This window comes from Mesoplodon densirostris, chromosome X (genome assembly GCF_025265405.1).
Source record: "Mesoplodon densirostris isolate mMesDen1 chromosome X, mMesDen1 primary haplotype, whole genome shotgun sequence".
Classification (NCBI taxonomy): domain Eukaryota; kingdom Metazoa; phylum Chordata; class Mammalia; order Artiodactyla; family Ziphiidae; genus Mesoplodon; species Mesoplodon densirostris.
Window position 1 is genome coordinate 136,306,270 of NC_082681.1, and position 6,285 is coordinate 136,312,554.

The following is a 6,285-nucleotide window of genomic DNA, read 5'->3' on the forward strand; positions in this document are numbered from 1 at the left end:
GAACTATTTCTCCTGGACTGAGGTGACCGCAGTGATCAGGGATCATCATCTTGGTCATAGACTGTTTTTCCTGGACAGAGATGATCATCACCCATTATCTCTGTGATAGATTATTTTCCCTGGGATCATAAGATCACCCTTCAATATCTAGGTCACAGATTTCCCCCAATTATTAATGTTCAGATCATCCCTGATTTTAGAGGTACAGTTGTAAGAAAATGACCCAGTAAGTACACAACATCACTTTTGTGTAGGAAAGTCTTCCACAAATCTTCAGGTATGTGGTTGTCATCATTTAGAAGCAGACTGAGCATTCATGAGTTTTTTTGAAGATGGCTCTGTGGGCAGGATACATGTATACTTGGAAATAAAGAATTGCAAGAAGGAAAATGTCAGAACAGAAAGAGATAGAGATCTTCGCCTTAAGGAGACAGAGTGACTCATAGAACAGAACCAAACTTGAACGTAGGTATTAACATATCCAGAAAGAGACAGCGTGTCATCCAAGGAGTGTGGTGAAATAAAACAAAGGAAAAATAAATCCATAGAGACCAGGTTGATAGAGCACGCGTTACCCTGCCTGCAGGAGAGAACTCTGCCCATCTGAGGTCAAGTCCACACTTCCAAGGAGGTGCACCCCTTTTAAAAATAGAGATGGGGCTTCCCTGGTGGCACAGTGGTTCGGAATCCGCCTGCCAATGCAGGGGACACGGGTTCAAGCCCTGGTCCGGGAGGATCCCACATGCTGCGGAGCAACTAAGCCCGCGTGCCACAACTACTGAGCCTGCGCTCTAGAGCCCGCGAGCCACGACTACTGAAGCCCGTGCGCCTAGAGCCCATGCTCCGCAACAAGAGAAGCCACGGCGTTGAGAAGCCCGTGTACCACAACGAAGAGTAGCCCCCGCTCGCCACAACTAGAGAAAGCCCGCATGCAGCAACAAAGACCCAATGCAGCCAAAAATAAATAAATAATAATAATAAAGAAAAATAGAGATGAGTTCTGTAATCCTGTTGCATCTCAAGTCAGAAAACTTTCACATCACTTCCATCATGTGCCTTTGTGAACACAAAATGATCTGCCTGAATATCCTTCAGCTTCTCATGTCCATCTCACAGTTGGAGAAAGTGGGCAGATCAGGCTGATACCTGACAGTGACCGTGAACACGTGTACTGAATTGATTTTACAAATTAATTGTAACACATGTATACAGTAGCCCTCTGGTTGGCATTCTGTTTTTTGCCTGCAAGTGAATGAGTCAGCTGGAGACAATGGCATGAACTCCAGCACACGCTCCAACCACATGACGTTTCTGGACGAGGCTTACCCACCCATAACTAACCCATCACACCACCACTCCACGTCTTTGTCCAGCACTGGCCAGAAGCCTTGTCTCAAACTCCTGCATCCACTGATCAAGCCAGTGAGGATCGGTGACCTAGTAGAGCCTGCCCGTTTCAGCAGCATTTGTGTGTGGTGCAGCTCAGCTCAAGCCATTGAGAAGGTATGGACCATTTAAAAGTATACCTGCTCAAAAAAAAAAAAAAGTATACCTGCTCCAAGAGTCTTGTGATAATCCTTTGGTTGACTTTTTTTTTTTATAGTTGTTTTGGCTGTGTGCCGGGTCTTAGTTGCGGCATGTGGGATCTAGTTCCCCAACCAGGGGTGCAACCCAGGCCCTCTGCATTGGAAGCGTGGAGTCTTACCCACTGGACCACCAGGGAAGTCCCCTTTGATCAACATTCTGTATAAAACGCACTGTGCTTAGGAACAGATCCCAATTTTAACTCCATGAAAAATTATTCCCTAAGATGAGGATAGATAGATTAAAAAAGAAAGGAAAATCAGAACAATCACAGGATCCTTGGCAGACATAGGAAATAATCATATGTAGAGTTTCACATCTTCTCTCTGTAATTACTTTGGAGTGGAGCAACGCATACTGTCACATTTCAAGGAAATCAGTAAGTCAGGCTACAGGGTAACTGAGGCCAAGATAAAGTCAGAAGAGAAAAAAAAACAATTCCTAAAATACGGAACGTATTACCATGTTTCTCATTCCTTTTATTCTTTAGTCGTAGAGATCAGTACACGCACAGGTCAAACCCACGACCGAGCCATAATTCTGCCTTATTTATTGATTGATTGCCAGAAGGCTCCATGCTGGGGCTGAGAACTCGTAAGCAACAAACGTTTAAAATTCCTAGCACTTAACACATCAATCATTACCGATCATTTACAATGTAGTATTTTACCCTTCTGTCTGTGGTTCGGAAGAGACCCTTGACTTCCCAAACTGGATTTCATCCTACTCTTAGTGGGATCTGCTTTGTTGGATTCACAATTAGCATTCAAGGTCACTTCTTTTTCCTCTCTTTTTAAATTTAAGCCTGTTTCTATCAATACCTGGTTGTTCTTTTTTTAAAATGTATTTTATTGAAGTATAGTTAATTTACTACGTTGTGTTAAATTCTGCTGTACAACAAGGTGATTCAGTTATACATATATATGCGTTCTTTTTCATATTCTTTTCCATTCTGGTTTATTACGGATGCTGAATATAGTTCCCTGTGCTATACAGTAGGACCTTACTTTTTATCCATTTTATATATAATGGTGTATATCTGCTAACCCAATCTCACCATCCAGTCCTGCCCTGCCCCACCCCTTGGCAACCACACGTTTGTTCTCTATGTCTGTGGGTCTGTTTCTGTTTTGTAAGTTCATTTGTGTCATATTTTAGATTCCACATATAAGTGATATCATATGGTATTTGTTTTTCTCTGTCTGACTTACTTCACTCAGTATGACGATCTCTAGGTCCATCCATGTTCCTGCAAATGGCATTATTTCATTCTCTTTTATGGCTGAGAAATATTCCATTGTCTATATGTGCCACATCTTCTTTATCCATTCCTCTGTCGACGTACATTTATCCACCTGGATATTCTTATTACATGATGTTTACCTTTTTTAACATGCTCCGTCCTTTCTTACTAAAGAGCTATATGTAGTAGGTAATCAAAAGCTGGGTGAAGACTCACTATGCTCGTTACTCCGTCCTAAAATCTGGTGGCAAATGAGTCATTCAACATTTCTCTGCAGTGAATCATCCTTTCTGATCTTTGAGGGGGAAGTCACCTTGAATAACCCATAAAAGTCCAATATCTCATTCTCCAAATTTTATTGGAAACAAAGCATAGAAAGGAGGGAACTCATTCTACATTACAAAAAAAAAAAAGAGTGATTTGGGGAAATTATCTTGCTCTTTGTCTGTAGGACTCAGAGAATTTCATAAGGAACAGTCAAGATGATACAGGTACACCTTTTTGTTATGGAGCTAAGGAAGCTGAACTCCAAAGAATCAAGTGATCCATCCAGCATCGCACAACAAAGGATGTACACCAGAATGTAGATAATTATGTTAAAGCTCAGTCTAGCCTCCATCCTATTTCTCTGTAGCTGGAGTCTGACACCATCGATCCATAAGAAGACAGAGACTGCATAGGGCTTAATCAGTTACATCCTGTTCTTTAATTCCTTCATGGATAACTTTCAAAGTCCCCCCACCATGTGAATTTATTGGTTTTATTTATCCCTCCCTCCCCATCTTCCTTCTCCAATTTCCTTGGAGCAGAATAATGCATTCACCAGCAGGGAGGCAAGTGAGGGAATCGGACCCCCTGACTTCTGCCTGATTTGCCTTCACGCATTTTCTCCCCTTGGTTCCCTTTGGAAGCATGAACCTGAATTCTCTCCATGCATCCGCAGACATCTGCCTCCTGGGGTGTGAGACATTCCGAAGGATGAGGACAGGAGCTGCAGGACCACAGAGAACATCAGCCCTCTCCTAGCACGTCTGAGTTTATCCTCAATGAATGTATGAAACAGAGCTCTTCTCAAACAGAGGGAGGGGACAAGCAGTGTTGAATAACCGTGTGGGGTAGCTGGTTAAGTGTCTGGAAAAGAAATCACAGACTGAAGTTAGAAGTGTGTTTGACTCCTTATCCAAAAGAAAGTTGAAAAGGACTAAAAACTAATCATGCAACAGGGAAGCTATTCAGGGAAAAGGAAGGAAGGAAGGTAGACAGGGGGAAGGAAGGAAAGAAACTCATCCAGTGAGTAGAACTTCAAACATAGTAAAATAATATTAAGAGTTGTCCAAAGCAAGACTGAAACTCGCAGTCCCTGGCTTCAATAACTCACATGTCAATCATTTTAATAGAAGACATTATTAGCTCTACAGTATAATCCACTTAAATTAGCAGAAGAAAAGAATACAGTTTTTATGAATTATGCATTCCACATGGCCCAGCAATACCCCCCCCCCCCCACACACACACACACACACACTGTTATATAGAAGGCAAACAGGACCACGAAAATAAAATCATTTAAAAGTAACACCCAACCAAATACACGCAAATACACTCACATTCGAACACACAGGGACTCTGGGTCAACACACACAACACCAGAAATACGTTTGCACGTGCTCTTTTCAGGTAAAGACACTGCATAGCAACCAAGCTCCCATGGGGAAAAGTAAATGAAGGAATTTGGGACATGCCGCCCCCATATGTGTTCCTTTGGTATATTGATTATTTTGAACAGGAGGCACTAGAAAAAATCAGCATTTGCAGAAAGATGCTTTTTGTGAATGTACGTGCCTATTCTTTCCCCAGAAGGAACTCCACTGTCATCAGTCCTTCCAGGATGGGGGAGGTAGGGGTTCCATCAACCAGGAAGATTGACTCTCGTCTCAAGAGCAGCCCCACACCCAGACATTGTCACAAAAGGTCACACCTGCCACGTGTTTTCTAAGGACCCAGCATCTTTCCTAAAAACCAGCCACTGTTCCCTGAGAGGCCCATACCCCCTCCACTCCCCCTATAAAGACAGTATACAACCTCTCAAATCTCACTACAGTTTATATTTTCTGGTATTCTTTATTTTTTCTTTTGGAGATGCCCCCATGCATCTCAGGGGAAAATTTTTAATTATTTTTATTAAACATTAATAAATTCCTATTAAAAATTAATACATGGGTATACCTTTTCTCCTATTAAGCTCCTTCTTGTCAGTTTATTTCAGAGAACCGGCTATCAGACCCAGGAGGGCCGGGGGAAAGTCTTTCCACCATGATGTGAACAAATTTCAATATTACCTGCACCCAGAAAGGGAAACACATATCGGCCCGGATACCAGCAGCCCTCACCAAGGAAACCGCGTTCGCGGTGCTGAGGGCATGGCCTGGTAACGGGGCCTCCATCCAAAGGGCCTCCCTCCATGGGGCCGTGATGTACGTGTTCCTGTGTCTGGCTTCTTTGAGTCAGCATTACACCTGGAAAATCCGTCTGTGGCATTACATGGAGTCCTCCTCTGTTCTTTCTCATCACTATAGAATATGCATGGCCACATGGTGGCTTCTTTGTTCGTTAGATGGTTGTTGGACTATTGAGTTCCTGCCCAGGTCGGGGAAGTTGTAAACAGCGCTGCTTTGGATGGTCTACTTCGTGCTCTTTGGTGAAGATATTTACTCATTTATTGTCGGTATACTTGTATGTATTTATATATCTGCATATACGTATATACATGGGTATACACACACTATATGTGTGCATATATGAGTGTATATGTAAACGTGTGTAAGTATCTGTATAGCTTGTGTGTTTATATATGTGTGTGTAAATAGTGTGTATATATTTATATGTGTGTAATATATAATGTGTATATATGTGTGTTCAAATATAGTGTGTGCGTTTATACATAAGTATATATATGTGTATATATATAGTATGTGTGTGTTTATATATAAGTAAATATATATAGTGTATGTGTATATATTTATATGTGTGTGTATATACAGTGGGTGTGTATATTTATATGAGTGTGTGTATATACTGTGTGTTTATATATGTGCATGCATGTATATACAATGCATGTTTGTATATGTGTGTGTCTATATATGTGTGTGTTTACATATACAATGTGTGTGTATATACGTAGTGTATGTACATATGTGTGTGTGTCTGTGTATATATATATAAAATGTGTGCGTGTGTGTGTGTGTCATTGCTGACTTTCTTTCATTCCCCATCTCCAGTAAAAGTATATTCTCTGCTAAGAAACAGGTTCGCGCACCTCATTTCTCCCCACGTGCAAGTAACATGCCTCCTTTCCGGTCCTGCAGTCTGGAGGCTTTCACGGGGGATTAAGCCCGCTGTTTCCCTTCCTGCTCACCACGGGGGCTGCCAGTGGAGTTCCTGGGGGGTCAGGCTGCAGG

General features: G+C 42.0%; 1 long non-coding RNA gene across 1 annotated transcript; it reads left to right on the forward strand.

Annotated features, from left to right (window-relative positions):
- The first annotated feature begins 1,364 nt into the window (after nt 1-1,364).
- Nucleotides 1,365-5,755, forward strand: LOC132482038 (uncharacterized). Its single transcript, XR_009530861.1, has 3 exons — nt 1,365-1,503; nt 3,771-3,879; nt 5,084-5,755. It is a non-coding gene; the product is annotated as an uncharacterized LOC132482038 (long non-coding RNA).
- The last annotated feature ends 530 nt before the right edge of the window (nt 5,756-6,285 follow it).